This window comes from Doryrhamphus excisus, chromosome 2, assembly GCF_030265055.1.
Source record: "Doryrhamphus excisus isolate RoL2022-K1 chromosome 2, RoL_Dexc_1.0, whole genome shotgun sequence".
Lineage (NCBI taxonomy): Eukaryota > Metazoa > Chordata > Actinopteri > Syngnathiformes > Syngnathidae > Doryrhamphus > Doryrhamphus excisus.
In genome coordinates this window covers 10,362,789-10,377,165 of record NC_080467.1, presented here as the reverse complement: position 1 = coordinate 10,377,165, position 14,377 = coordinate 10,362,789, and the positions used below count along the sequence as shown (strand labels likewise).

General features: G+C 43.4%; 1 long non-coding RNA gene across 2 annotated transcripts in view; it reads right to left on the bottom strand.

Moving 5' to 3' along the window:
• Positions 1-204: 204 nt before the first annotated feature.
• The window catches only part of LOC131120084 (uncharacterized), a 35,967-nt gene continuing 21,794 nt past the window's right edge, over positions 205-14,377 (bottom strand). For both annotated transcript variants that reach the window (XR_009126652.1, XR_009126653.1), the window contains exons 3-7: positions 11,308-11,465; positions 6,242-6,443; positions 5,409-5,440; positions 5,239-5,339; positions 205-358 (exon numbers count right to left, since the gene is read on the bottom strand). This is a non-coding gene — a long non-coding RNA (uncharacterized LOC131120084). The remainder of the gene's footprint in view (positions 359-5,238; positions 5,340-5,408; positions 5,441-6,241; positions 6,444-11,307; positions 11,466-14,377) is intronic.

Here is a 14,377-nt window from a genome sequence, read left to right as displayed (position 1 = left end):
ATAGAAGCACTGCAACAGACCACACCTGTTTGCTTGTCTGTGTCCATCCTCTGCAGGGTGGGGGTTGCGGGGACCCTCTTAGGTCCCACTGGATCTTCATAAGAATCAGGGAACCATGCTTGGGTTCTACCTGGTGCCCAGCCACTGCTCCCCCAGGGATGGATTCAACACAGAACAAATTCTATTGTCAAGCAACACGTCCGTCATTTGAAGGGAGTCCATACTCACCAAGCCTCCCATTTTTCCCGGAAGAGGAAATGCGAGGTGTATTAAATACAAGCTGGACATTCCTGGAGGTGTTGGACTCCAATGTCTTTAGCAGATCATTTAAACAAGACCCTCTGACACTCTTGTTGACCTACGAGGAAAAAAAATAACCTTGAAGAACCAAAAACCCTCTTAATAATACTTGAGGTTTGGATGTAAGAGCCGACACCTTTGGCTGAACCTCCTCGAAAGGATGGGAACATATGGACTTGAAGGATTCAGCAGGTCAAGAAGAGGTGGAAAGAAAGGTGCCCAGAGGTGGAGCCTGGGGGAGTACCGCCACAGTCCCAAAACTACTTCAGCTTACTTGATGTACAGTCAAACCTTGGGTTTGCTTCATGATAGTTTTCATAATATTCAGTTTTTGCTTTGTGTATTAGTCCTTTCCCTGTATCCTTCCGTGAAATTGCGTACTTTAGCTATTGACGTCTCATCAGTTCGTCCATGACTGTATTCTTCCTTCTTATTTTTGGGTGTCTGGAACAGATTCATTGGATTTAAAGATAAATTGCCTCGGTTTTCATACGTTTTGGTTTGTGTTGAACATTTTGGAACCAAAGGACAAAAAATGAGGTACAACTGTACAATCGTCTCTCCATTATCGCTCCCTCACTATACCGTGGTTTCTCAGAACTTAATAAATTAATTAATGATGACTGTTCCGTGGTAGACTAGCGTGAAAAAAGGTTGTTAGCACGCAACATAAGAGTTGAGCAATGTGAGAATAATAGGAGTGACTATAGGGGTGCTATTTAATCTATACAACTCTCTAATAATGTTAAAAAAAACGTATTTAGAAAGTCATTAACAGGTTTTCGATACTCTAAATTAAATGGTTGGGTCTGGAATCAATTAACCGCCATAACCGAGGGTGGATATATAAGTTGCTAGCCAAATGTCAAATATCTCTACTGTGTTTGTGACTTACAAGCTTTTAGGATTCAAGCCTGCAATGGGTCTTTGAGCTTAGAAAGAAGAAGATCATGGATGTAATGTTGGCAAACATCTGCTGGACTTTCAGGAAACTCTGATGGGGCCAAAATGTTCGAAAGGTTGAGTGTCAAGAGTACCGAAGCAGAACCTTGGAGGGTTGAGATTACAAACCAAAAACTAGTATCACGCCTGGACCACAGTTCAAAATCTCAGTTGATCCCAGTCCAAACCACACTTAATGGGACACTAAAAACACTTGAAGATCAAAGATCACCATTGTTATTGTGACATTGTCTTCCACGGAGAAGAAGTACTTTCCCCCAATGGCAGATGTTTCCATAATCACCCAACGCAATTTCATTCTCATTTTCATGAGCGAACGGATGTCATGAGAAAATACTTTTTATGAAACGCTGCTGTTTACATTCCGACCCCCCCAGTTTGGGGGGAAAAGGAGTGGAGGGCACGTCTGCTTCTCGTCCTGCAGACCAGACTGTGAGTCAAAGCAGTCTCCCATTAGGACAAAATCTTAAATAAAATCAACTCCAGCCACTCCAAAACATCAGACTAGTCGATAGAAGATAAGTCTCGCCGTGATGCTAAGCTGAACATGCACAATAAACGCCGACATTTATATTTGAATAGACAAAGCAGAGAACTAAAGGGAGCTAACACCATGTCAGTGAATGTTAGCAGTGACAGGGTAGCTACAGTACATTAACAGTTTTGGGAGAAAAGTTATACTGTAATGAGTATACGGTGAACATATTATGGTAATAAAGCCATAATAATATGGAAAGAAAACAAAAATTATTTTGGAAGAAAGTTGAAAATCTAAATTATAATCTCACGACATCTCCTTAACAACGTTACAGTCTGACTGATGTCTGACTTTACTAACAACACTAAAGTCATCGCACATCGACTTAACACTCTAAAGGTGTAGCTGACAAATATACAATCACATCCCAAGAAACATTTCTAATGAAAAACATTTTAAAGTTCTCCGATAAGGCATTGGGTCGGAGCAACACACTCATTGGGCTGCTGCAATGACATCTGCCTCCCTCTGGGTTTTGGGTCTTCTGGCTCCCTCTGGTGGATAGAGGCAGCATTGCAGCACCATCCACCATTCTCTATGCTTTCTAAGCTCCGCCAATGAAAAGTTGTTTTTCTCCCGTTTTATACTGGTATTGGTACGTGTTTTTCGATATTTCTGAGGTATATCTTTTGAGTGTTAAGTTGCTGTGTGATGGGTTTAATGTTATTTGTGAGATGAAATCACGAGTTTCACATTGAGTAATGACCTCCTGGGTCATGTCATAGCTCACGATCGGCTCCAGTCAAATAAAGAGCTCACGTAGCATCATTTGTGAACATAAGATAGTAAGCTAGCTTCTGCATTTCGTAAAATGTTTACATTTTCCCAAGCATAGTGAAAGAGTAAAAGATTGTAAAAAAAAAAAAAAAGAAGAGAAAACGTGCAAGCTGTGAGAACACGAGGCAGGCGGAGCAAGGAGTGATGCAAATGGAATTTGCTGGAGTTCATGAAGCCAAGGCAAATGTGCACCTTTTGCTAAGCGTGTTTGGACACAAGCGAGGACTCGGAGCGCCGAGGACACGGGAGGGAAAGGGTGCCGAAGATAGCAAATAAAAGCAACAACCAAGTGCTTTTAAACTGAAGAAGTATGAGCGGGTGTGTGTGAGAATTCCAAACAGAGCAAAGGAAGAGTATTTTTTTTCCATGCACCGTGCAGCCCTCAGCCTCCCTGCGGACCCCCACACGCACGACATCCCCCTCATGCGCATACGTTGCTGCTACTACGTGATAGGCTGAGAGGCAGAGGATATAGAAATGTCCTATCTGTGGGGAGGGAGGGGCAGACAGAGAGCGCCGCCTCCATCTCCTCCGTCTCTCCCGATGACCCGACTCCCCCGTCCTGGTTGCGCTTCTTCAAAGACTCACTGAAAACATGCTCCTGTTGTGTCATCATCATCATCATGAAGATCACAGGAGTCAGGGTTTGATGCCCAGGTGATCAGGTGTCACGGTGCCGGTCTGGCAAATCCAGATGAGCTTTTATCGCTACCAAAAGTTCTGGTTTGGACAGAGTTCTGCCAAACTGGACCCATCAGTTTTATGTTCCTCGCTTTCCTGCACGTGTACAGTAAAGGTCACATGGCAACAGAAGCAGCTGACATACACTCTGGTTGTGTTAAGACAAGATGCCAAGTGTCCGATAGATGTGTCCCGGGGAAAACCGGACCAGCTTCCAAGGAGGCCATTCTGCCGAGGCAGGTGGTGCACAGGGTTCGAGATCCCAGCGGAGGAGTAAAAGAAAATGAAGAAGCACATTCCAGCTCGTTCATCAAGACAAGAAGACTGATTATTTTTGCAGGGGCGGACGTCTCACAGAAGGACATAGCAGTCATTCCCAGAATCCTTTTTTTTTACTTCCACTGGCAATCCCAACTCCCAACACGGAGACACTAGCATAGTGCTTGAACATACTTATTTTATATGTCGTACATTTTGGTCTGATTCGACATAAAAAGCTTGTCGGAAGAGGCGGACTCAATGACCTCCTCCTTTAACAAGCGATGCGTTCGAAGGAGTTCAGACGCTCTGTTCTTGGACTTCCTCCAGAGGGGCTGATACGACGTGCTAGCTGTCATCAGACTGAGCAAACATGCCTGCTATAGGATGGATTGCATGTACTTTTATCGCGTCTCCAAGTTGCAGCCTGTCTGACGGAACGTAACTGATGCTACATGTACTGAGGCGTCTGGTTTGCCATGAATGCACCATCAGCTGACCATAAAATCCTTAAAGTCCTCCCCGTTGACCTGCTGAGTTCTTTATTTCAGGCCACTGTGCCCATGCTAATGTATCAAGCCCGTTTAAACGCCCAGGTACACAACGGGCGAGGCTAGAAGATACCGTTATCCTAATATTACCCCTGGGGAACGAGTCCGGCTTTATAGCTGGGGTGTTTCAACCCTTTCACACAGAAAAGTTGGGGGCTGCTTTAACATTCTTCATCTTCTTGTTGAATGAACGGGTAAAAATCTATCAAAGTAAGTCCAGGCATGCTAAACACTTTAATATGCGTACGCAGGGTCTATAATTTCACTTTTACGGGTATTACAGGCCTGAAGTGACCCACGTGCCAGGCTTTGAACACCCCTCCATCATATTCTCCTCATCTGGCCCTCTACGCTTCTTTAAACTCTTTCTGGAAAGCGCTACGTCACTGCACGACTTAAATGTTTCCACTGTACAATAGCGCTATTGTTAGGCATGTTTATTTTCCCTTTGCCTCGCTAGCCCCATTAGCATGACCGTCGCCATGTTTTATCCTAAGGGGACGCTGAGGAAGACCATAAATCCGGAGATGATGGTCTATGGAGTAAGCCTCGGCCTTCAAAGACGAGAGCTGGGGCATACGCGTCCGGACACGCTGGGAGAAGCTCGCCATTCTGCTACGTACATTTCACTTCCTTCATGCTGAAAAGCTGATTAGCAGCGCCGCTCCGGAAAACCATGTGATGTTTAGCGTCATCCCGTAAACTGGAAAGATACTCTTCCAAGCGGGAAGACTAACTAACCTGTCAGTCTTTGAGCGTTTACTGACCATATGAGCTCTGACAGCTTTATGGTGGACCACGCTTCTGGACCGCACAAGTTTCAAACCCGCACTTGTCTTTTAACCCTTGGTGCAAAAAGGCTGAGCGAGCACAAACGGGAGCGCCGAGGTGAGAAGCACGTAAGCGCCCCCAAGGGGGAATACTTTGGATGTCTGAGACGGGTGCTGGTGGGATCCTGGAGGACGACGATTCATGAACCGCCGATAGACAAAAATAACCTTTAAGGCGAGGAGAGAATTGTGCTTAGCGTGCGTCTGTGACAACATCTGTCGGGCAGACGGGATTCACATGAGAGGGCGGCGAGGGACCATCTGTCCTGCATCTCCAGGACCTGAAGTCACATTTAATAAAGTACCCTTTCCACACAGCAATTGGTCACTCTGAATTTACCATAGGTTGGAATGGGTCGTCTATACTGGATGAGCCCTCTGATTGGCTGGTGACCAGTCCAGCGTGTCAGCTGGGATAGGCTCAAGGTCAAAAACTTCATTCTTAAAAAAAAAAACTCAGTTAAATAAATTCAGTACCAAAAAAAGCTTGAAAGAAATGAACCTTCATACCTGATGGGTCCACAATCTCAGCCCTCAGTCTCCTGTTGGATAAAACAGAAAATAAGTCACAAACTTGCGCTCCGTCATTGTCTTACAAACTTCACATTCACATATCACCTCGTACTGCGGTACGAGATGCATTGTAAAAAAAAAAAAAAAAAGAAATTCAACTGTATTATGGAAAGCAGGAAGTGAACAAATGTAACAGTTACTGATTGTAAAAGGACCAGATGGAGGGGTAGGATTTAATAAGCTTTGCTTCTTCCTACTCCTTTTGGACATGTGGAACTGGGAACTGATTATGGGATGCACTTAATTGTAATCTGATGCATGTTCAAATGAAATAAAACCATTAGCATTAGCATTACCATTACATGTTCTGTGGTTTCAGAGGTTTTCACAGGTGAAAGCTTAAAAGTCAAAGTCAAAGGTCAAACTCCATAACACTTCATTTTCCTGAACTCTTCATCCCATCATCTCCCAAGTGCGTGGACAAGTCAAGTGGACATAATCGCTCGGCTGATTTGTTTTTGCCACCGATTGACCTTGACCTTATGGAATGAGCTCAGGTCAAAGTTCATGAGTAGCAAGGTGAAAAATGAAAAAGAAGCAAACTAAGCACAAACCAAGGAGTCATACGTCAGGTGAAAACACTCAAAGCAGGTTCTCCAGATCTGGACTAGTAGGTTGCTAATACACTCTAATGTGATGACATAGTAGGCAAAAAAAAGGGGGAAAACATTGTGTTTCCTGGCAGACCCGTTCAGTTTTTCCTGCACGTGAGGAAGACAAGGTACAAGACGTCTCTGAGTCATTTTGTGTCTGCCGTCTTGAATACTAACCCTCAGATTGGCCTCCTCAGTCAGAGAGGTAATGGAGCAATGGCCTGACGACCGCAGGCTGCCCGACTCAGCAGATATCTCACTCTTTCCAGCCTTCCCCGCGGAGCCCACAATGTGTCATCCCTGGAAGAGCTGAGGAAAGGCTCAGAGAACTCCAACTGCTGCCAGATATTCTCACGTTCATGCATGCTGATTGTAGAAACTGTAAAAAGAATAAGGAACATGGTGTTAGGGAGGTGGTCTATGATCAGATTTATGGCAAAACAGGAGAGTCCTTGCTTGCTAATGCATGCTAACATGTGCTAGCAACGACAATGGCATGAAGGCATGTTGCTCCGAGCTTGCAGATTCTTCCTTTAGTGGTCCCTTACATTTTTTCCCCCTGCTTCATCATGACTGCATTTTGTGGAGTTTTTGTCCAAAGGGGGACACAGGAGGAGCCAAGAAGAAGGGCTGCATGCCACATGTGAAGGAAAGAAAAGGTCTAGACCAGCAGGGTCCAGTGTCCAGACAGGAGCAGTAAGGTCAAGGAGGGCGTTCGCATTCTTACACATGGTGCACAGGAACGCTAATGTGGAAGGTTTGGTATTAATAAGGCTCTATCGATCACATGACGGTCCCAAGTGAAAGCCTTGTTTTCCCTCCCAAAACTCTCAGAAACGCTGAACCAAAGTGGTTGACCTTACGACTAGCACATCACTATTATCAGGAGAACCAGAGTAGAGGGGAGGGAGCCACCTGCTGTGGCCCAGCAAAGTGCACTGTATTCAGGCACATGCTCCGAGCAGCCTGGGAACTGTTTCCAGTGAAAGTGAATGTTTGTTTACAACATTATGACAGGCTGTTAACCCTTAGATGCATAAGTGGGTCAAAAATGACCCGGTCAGGTTGTTATTTCATATTCCAGGTATTCCTAAAAAAACATGTTTTTAATATCATGCCATTCACATTTTTAACTTACTTTTTTATAAATTTTAAGAAATTTTAGTTTTTGTGTTACTACCCCAACCTTCCATAAGTGGGTCAAAAATGACCCGGTCAGGTTGTTTTCTTGAAATATCTTTGTAATGAAAATTTTTCATCAATTCATATTCCAGGTATTCCTAAAAAACAAACAAACATGTTTTTAATATCATGTCATTCACATTTTTGACTTACCTTTTATAAATTTTAAGAATTTTTTGTTTTTGTGTTACTACCCCAACCTTCCATAAGTGGGTCAAAAATGACCCGCATGTATTTTCTATGGAATCCAATCGGAACCTTTGATTCTTATCAACTTTGGCCGTCAGGAATAAATTAACTGTAGACCACACGGACTATATCAGAAGTGTCACCCCTCAGGAAGATTATTTTACACATAAAGTGCTAATATAACAAGTATTATCTTCATATAATATTGTGTATGTGTCTTTCATGACTGTTAGTATTATCAACAAATTAGCCTACTTTATAACTAGCTGACACTAGCTGGCTAAAATTACTATATGTATTGTTGGCCATTACTCTTTTGTTTCCTCACCGTGCCTTGGCTGCGATGCTGGATGAAATCATTCTTGTGTGGTCCTAAATATAATACTAAATATCATATAAGTGATTATTCCTAAACAAAATGGCAAAATTGACATTAAAACGCATTGATTCTAGTATGGGTCATTTTTGACCCCACTTATGGAAGAGTGTAGGGTCCAGTCACTCGTGCATCTAAGGGTTAACATAAAAAAAAGAGTGCTTGATTTGCTCACCTGCACAGTAACACTAATCTTGCGTCATTGGAGTTTTTATAAATTAACGGTCATTTGAGCTATTTTGTATGTTGTTGATATGACGTCATAATTCCTTTGATACTGGTCCGATTTTTACTCACATGGTGAATTCTGAAGAACTCACTGGAAAGGTTTGGTCTTACGGTATATGGACCACCTAATGTCTTCCTGGAAAGATCTAAAAGTTTCATTTTATCCTCCTGCAAAGGAGCGTGGCAGCAGGCCAACAACAGCCAGCTGATAAGTGGCAGCTGGCAAGTTCACGACAACGTGTAAAGTGTGAGCTGTTTGTGCAGTGTGTGTGTGTGTGTTGTGTGTGTGTGTGTTGTGATTAGCGCATGTGAAAGCCGGCCTGTTCATACTCGCTTTTAGTTTTTGGGTTTGTTCTTCTCTCGTGTTGAACACCAAGCTGCCACTAGACGCTGCCACTAAAAGTCAACATCTTTCTATTCTTTCATGTCGCTGCTCTTTGGCTGGTGACTGACAGGAGGCGGGGCGTCTTTTGCACCCACTGGCGACGCAGCGGGCGGTGGTTAAAATGTACTTTGGAGACGACTCCGGGGGTAGCAAAATAGAAAAGACACCGCCGCATTTCACTTCAGCGCCGTGCAGCCGACTGGCGTTCCTCCAGGAACAATACAGCAGCAGAACAGGCTGCAAGAACATGAACACGTATATTCAGCACAGAATTGAAAAAATTTTTTTTAAAGACACAGCGTCTGTGCTCTGTGGAGTCTGTGTGGTCCAAACACTCACTGGGTTGACACGTACCAAAAATGATGGCCAGGCCTTTACTTGGACAGGACGGGGCAGAGGAGTGGGACAAAACCCAATTCCAAACTATGTTCCTATTGGGGTGGGGGGGGGTACAGAGTGCAACATAAAATACGCACATTTTACAACACAAGAACTCAAAGACTATGACAATTGGTGTGTACTGCTGATGCCACCTATCTGCACAGGGGGGTTGGGGGGTGTATGTTGGGTGTCATGACCCCTGACTTCAGCATCTGTATCTTGTTAGGCTGCGGTGTTACATAATACCTGACACAGATGTGCTCCAAGTACAACTACAGGGAATACTGCATGCATGTAGTATAAGAATGTCAAACAGTGTACAGTAGAGGACCTCCAAAGTTTGACAGTGCAAAACATACATGACAAATATAACTCGGATGTTGTCTTGCAACGAAATAGCAAAATACGATTCATCACAAAAAAAAGGATTGCTTTTTTGTTTTGCTTTTTCTCCGGTTTTTCTCTGACCAAAGTTGAGTGTTTAGTGGTTTTTGACAGTGATAAACGACATGAATGACGTGTCATCATCAAGACTTTGGTGTGTTGTTGTCTTTTCCTTTAATGAGTAACAACACTCCAATCCTTGTTACACTTGTTACACTCGCATGTTCAGACTGTTAAAATGTCAGACTGATGAGTCATATTTGGAAATGACTCCTCATGCGTGTTTATGCATTATTAAAAGGTAAGTTACTATTCACACTGTTTTACAGGGCCACAGTTTGATCCTCAATTATATTATTTATATTTCCATGACTTACTTAAGCCTGGGTGGCTGGGAATTATGTGGATCAGACATGCAGTTCACATTTTTATTCCACCCTTTTTCTAGTTTTACCCAAATACATTTGGAATATTGTTTAGGGGACCATTAGATTGGGGAAATATAATATGGCAATAAAGTCATATTTATACAGGGGCAGGCAAAATGATCTAACACATTTGTAGCTTAAATAAAAGGCAAATAAAGTAAAGTAAGTTCAAAAAGTACATATAATGCCATTTTGCTTTGTTTCTTTATAACGTCATTGTTTTTGTTTGTTTTTCAGTGTCTGCCATGAATTGGACTGGTGAGCATCGCACTTTCATTGTGGAAACGTTTATCAAAACAAACGAATCTGTAACTGCAACACAACGAGCATTCCGTTTGCACGTTAATCTTGGTAGACATGATCCCGTACCAGCTGGAAACACTATCTTGTTATGGGTTACCAACCTCAGAGCTACTGGATCTGCACTGAAACGAAAATTAACCGGCCGACCTTGCACCGCCAGAACTGATTTAATTGTTGACACATAATGAAACAGAATGGCATTATATGGACTTTTCAAAAATTTTGTTACTTTACTTTATTTGCCTTTTATTTAAGCTACAAATGTGTCAGATCATTTTGCCTGACCCTGTATATTCATCCATTCATTTTCTACCGCTTATCCTCATGAGGGTCGCGGGGGGTGCTAGAGCCTATCCCAGCTGTCTTGGGGCGAGAGGCGGGGTACACTCTGGACTGGTGGCCAGCCAATCCCAGGGCACATATAGACAAACAACCATTCACACTCACATTCACATTCATACCTATGGACAATTTGGAGTGGCTAATTAACCTAGCATGTTTTTGGAATGTGGGAGAAAACCGGAGTACCCGGAGAAAACTCCACACAGAGATGGCCGAGGGTGGAATTGAACCCTGGCCTCCTAGCTGTGAGGTCTGCGCGCTAACCACTCGACCGCCGTGCTGCCCAACCCTGTATATATTTTCTTGAAATATACATATATAAATTCATAGGATATGCTTTCGAAAATATCAAAGTGGCAAAATTCCATCCTTTGTTTTTTCAGTATGTGAGTGCCAGGCTTAACGGCATCAAAACTAGCAACCCTACAACCCCAAAAAGTGGGAAATGCACGTTAAATGGGGGAATCAATTATTCATTATTAATAATGAAGCATTTCTCGAACAACATTTGCAATTTTTAACATGGAACACTTGAGGCGTCAGATCATCTCGTTCTCGTTCAACGCTCAACTGTTAATTGGTGTCTGGTAATGACATCCCTGGCCTGATGGAACATTTTTGACTTGAGATGAAACATGTCAAAAAGTAACATGCCGCACAGTCGCATTGCCAGCGAGCCTACGCCGTGTATATTTTACTTCTAGTCTTTGCTTTTAGCTCAGAGAAGCAATCTTTGCCAGTTTTTGAGGCGTTTTGATTCATGTTAAAATCTTGACAGTGGAATGGAAAAGTATGGCGTTCTGTAAAGATGAATGATGATCTACAGCTTTAGTCATGTAGGACGATGCCAGACCCGGGTATCGGGTTGAAGTTTTTTGGCAGCTTGCTGAAAGTACGCCCGTGTGTGTGTTCAAACTCATATCTATACAGTCGGTGCAATATATAACAAAGTCAGCAGCTGTTTCACCTGGAGACATTAAAACATATCTAACTTTTCAAACGAGAGCTGACATGAATCATACTTTGATTAAAATGGCATCCATACCTTTAACTCCACTTTGTTAATTAGCCATCATCCATAAATTCATCTTGTGGGAATATTGCTCCAGGTGGTGAAGAAGCTGATGTCTTCAAAATGTTCTCCATTGGCTTTAGATGAGCTTATTCCTCTGGAAGAAGTCCTTTGCAAAGTGCAGTGTTGTCCTGTTGAAAAAGCCAGAGATTACCACATAGACCGGGGCCTCCAGTCATCAGGGATGCCCCCAGCAACATCTCTACATAGCTGGCTACCGTTTGACGCCCCTGCACAACCTGAAGCTCCATTATTCCATTGAAAGATCCTGATGGTGGAAAACACCTCAGTTGGGATCTTCTTGTCATGCCGGTTACGTTGGAATCTATCGGGGCCATCAAGGGAGAAGAAAACTTTCTTCCACCTTTCAATGTCCCATCTTTGGTACACTCCTACAAATTCCAAACGGGTAATTTTGTGGCTGGACAGCCAATGGGGTCCTCTGGCTCAGGACCACTGACATTTTTGGGGACTACCGATTTACATTTTTGTTCCATGAGCCTCAGGATGTAGATATGAAATCTTACTGCGTTGATGTTGCCCTTTTTTCCATATATTAATCTGTTCCAGGGTCAAATTGCTGCTTTATTAACAGTACAGGCAATGTTTTAAGTCACCCTTTAACATTTTTTCAACTGTCTAACACATCAGGAGAAGTTAACAGTGCATTCATTCATTTTCTACCGCTTATCCTCACAAGGGTCGCGGGGGTGCTGGAGCCTATACCAGTGGGGTACACCCAGGACTGGTGGCCAGCCAATCACAGGACACATATAGACAAACAACCATTCACTCTCACATTCATACCTATGGACAATTTGGAGTGGCTAATTAACCTAGCATGTTTTTGGAATGTGGGAGGAAACCGGAGTACCCGGAGAAAACCCACGCATGCACGGGGAAAACATGCAAACTCCACACAGAGATCGCCGAGGGTGGAATTGAACTCGGGTCTCCTAAGTGTGATGCCTGCTCGCTAACCACTCGACCGCCGTGCAGCCCGTTAACAGTACAATAAAACAAAAATACAGTAAAAGTACTCTCTTTGAAGACATATGGTGTTTTGTTGGCTGTTTTGACGCATGAGGCATATTTTTCCATATTGAATTCCATATTTCGGTTCCACATCGTATCATTTATGTAATGTCTGAGGTGTGATAAAGATGGCTGTAAAACGGTACATACATGGACCGCTACTTCTATATGCTGTCATATTGTGAAGCCAGACTCGAAGACTAGACTTCTAATTTTGGTTTGAATGTCCAGAAGACAACAACAATTAAAAACCGTCTTTCTGGCCTCCATTGTCCCCCTGAACTCCCACAAAAGCCAGAACAAAACATGTAAAAACTGCAAAGAATGTGTTCTTCCTCTTGTTCCTGCCTTCTTAAAATGTGCAGAATATGACGCCCAACATACATAAAAGCCTAAGGAAGAGCTGCCAGCGGTCTCTTGAGCTTGTCTTCTCTCCTGGATGTCAACTTCTACACTCTTGCTCCTCAAAAGTCTATCATTAAAATGTAAGAGGCAAAGAATCACCATGACTCCATAATTCCCCCCCCCCCCAAGGCTTAGATGCCATGTCATGAAAATGATGGCGTGTTGGGGAAATGAGAGGTGAAAGAGCAACGAGCAATGTGTGTAATTCTACTTGTTGCGGTTCTCATGGAACCTGAAGAACCTGGAAGCGCTTATTTTTAGTCATTGGAACTTTTGTCTCCTTTCTCTTCCTGAAATTCTCTTTCATGCTACACATAACTTAACTTTGTAGATATGCTTCTTTTACAGGGTTAGACATGAAATAAAAATTAAAAAATTGAACGAATTCCTGACATAAAGCATCAACTGTTGCGCTTTGGGGACAAGCAGCAGAATTGTTTGAGTGGAAACTTAGTAGGATCTCAAACTCTTTCTTAAAGGACGGCTGACAAGAAATCGATAGCGTTTAAAGCCGTTCCAGTTGCCTGCATTGACATCAGCTGCCCTCCAAGTCAGACAAAAGCTCTGAGTTTTTTTCTCAGTCAGCCGGTCCTAGTCAAAATGAAGTCAAAGCCTCAAAGTAAATAGAAGCTTCAAGCTCATAAAACCTGCCCACTTAACCATGTTTTGGCTCAGCGGTGCTTGTGGTTTGTGTTTTTGGATGAACTGTAGGCACCTAAGAAGTAGCCATGATTTAGAATGGAGAAGCTTTTACAGCTGAGGCCGCTGACTTGGCGGCACACGCCGCGCTGCTGAAGGAGGTCAGCGTCGGACAACGGTGCTTCAGGCTCCTCCTGAGAGGACATTCCAGGTGTTGGCTTGTCACTCAAACAGAAGACAGCGTAAATCATGTCGCAAGATGAATGCTACGTTGTACGTATGTTTTAAGCACGTCCGCACAGCTTGCATGCAGTAAGTGAATATCGCTTCGGGTCACTGTCGACGTCTGGAGGAAGGCGCTCATCTTTTTTCCACTGAGCTGCATTTCGCTTAATACCTATGACACACTTTTTACGACACCTTTAATGGACGCCTGCCCCTCTCTCGTCCCCGCCTTGCTACTGCAGCTTATAAAGCACAGCTGGCCGACCCAAAGATAACGACTATAGTGGTGTTATGATTCGCTATTCACACAGACACACCTCACCTGAAGGACAAGAATGCTTTGACTCGATATGTCTACATAGATAGATGGAAACAAACACATGGACGTACATGGGGGAAGTTTGCCCTGCAGGATGACTGCATATTAGCTGTCAGGTTACACACTGTTCAACTGCAGTGTTGTGTGTCTCCGTTGCTATGGATACGCCTGTGACTAGATAAAATCCAGACCAGTTGAAAAATGGCCAGATGAGACAAAAATAAACAAGCATTAAAGCGAAAGAGGCCGCTCATCAGCCGGCTGCCGTTTGACGCCCCTGCACGACCTGAAGCTCCAGTGTTCCATTGAAGGATCATGATGGCACACTCTCCACTGTGTTGTGGGTAAAAAAAAACATCTCAGGTGTGATCTCCTAGTCCTTGGAAGCCATCAGGACCGTCAAGGGAGAATCAAACTTTC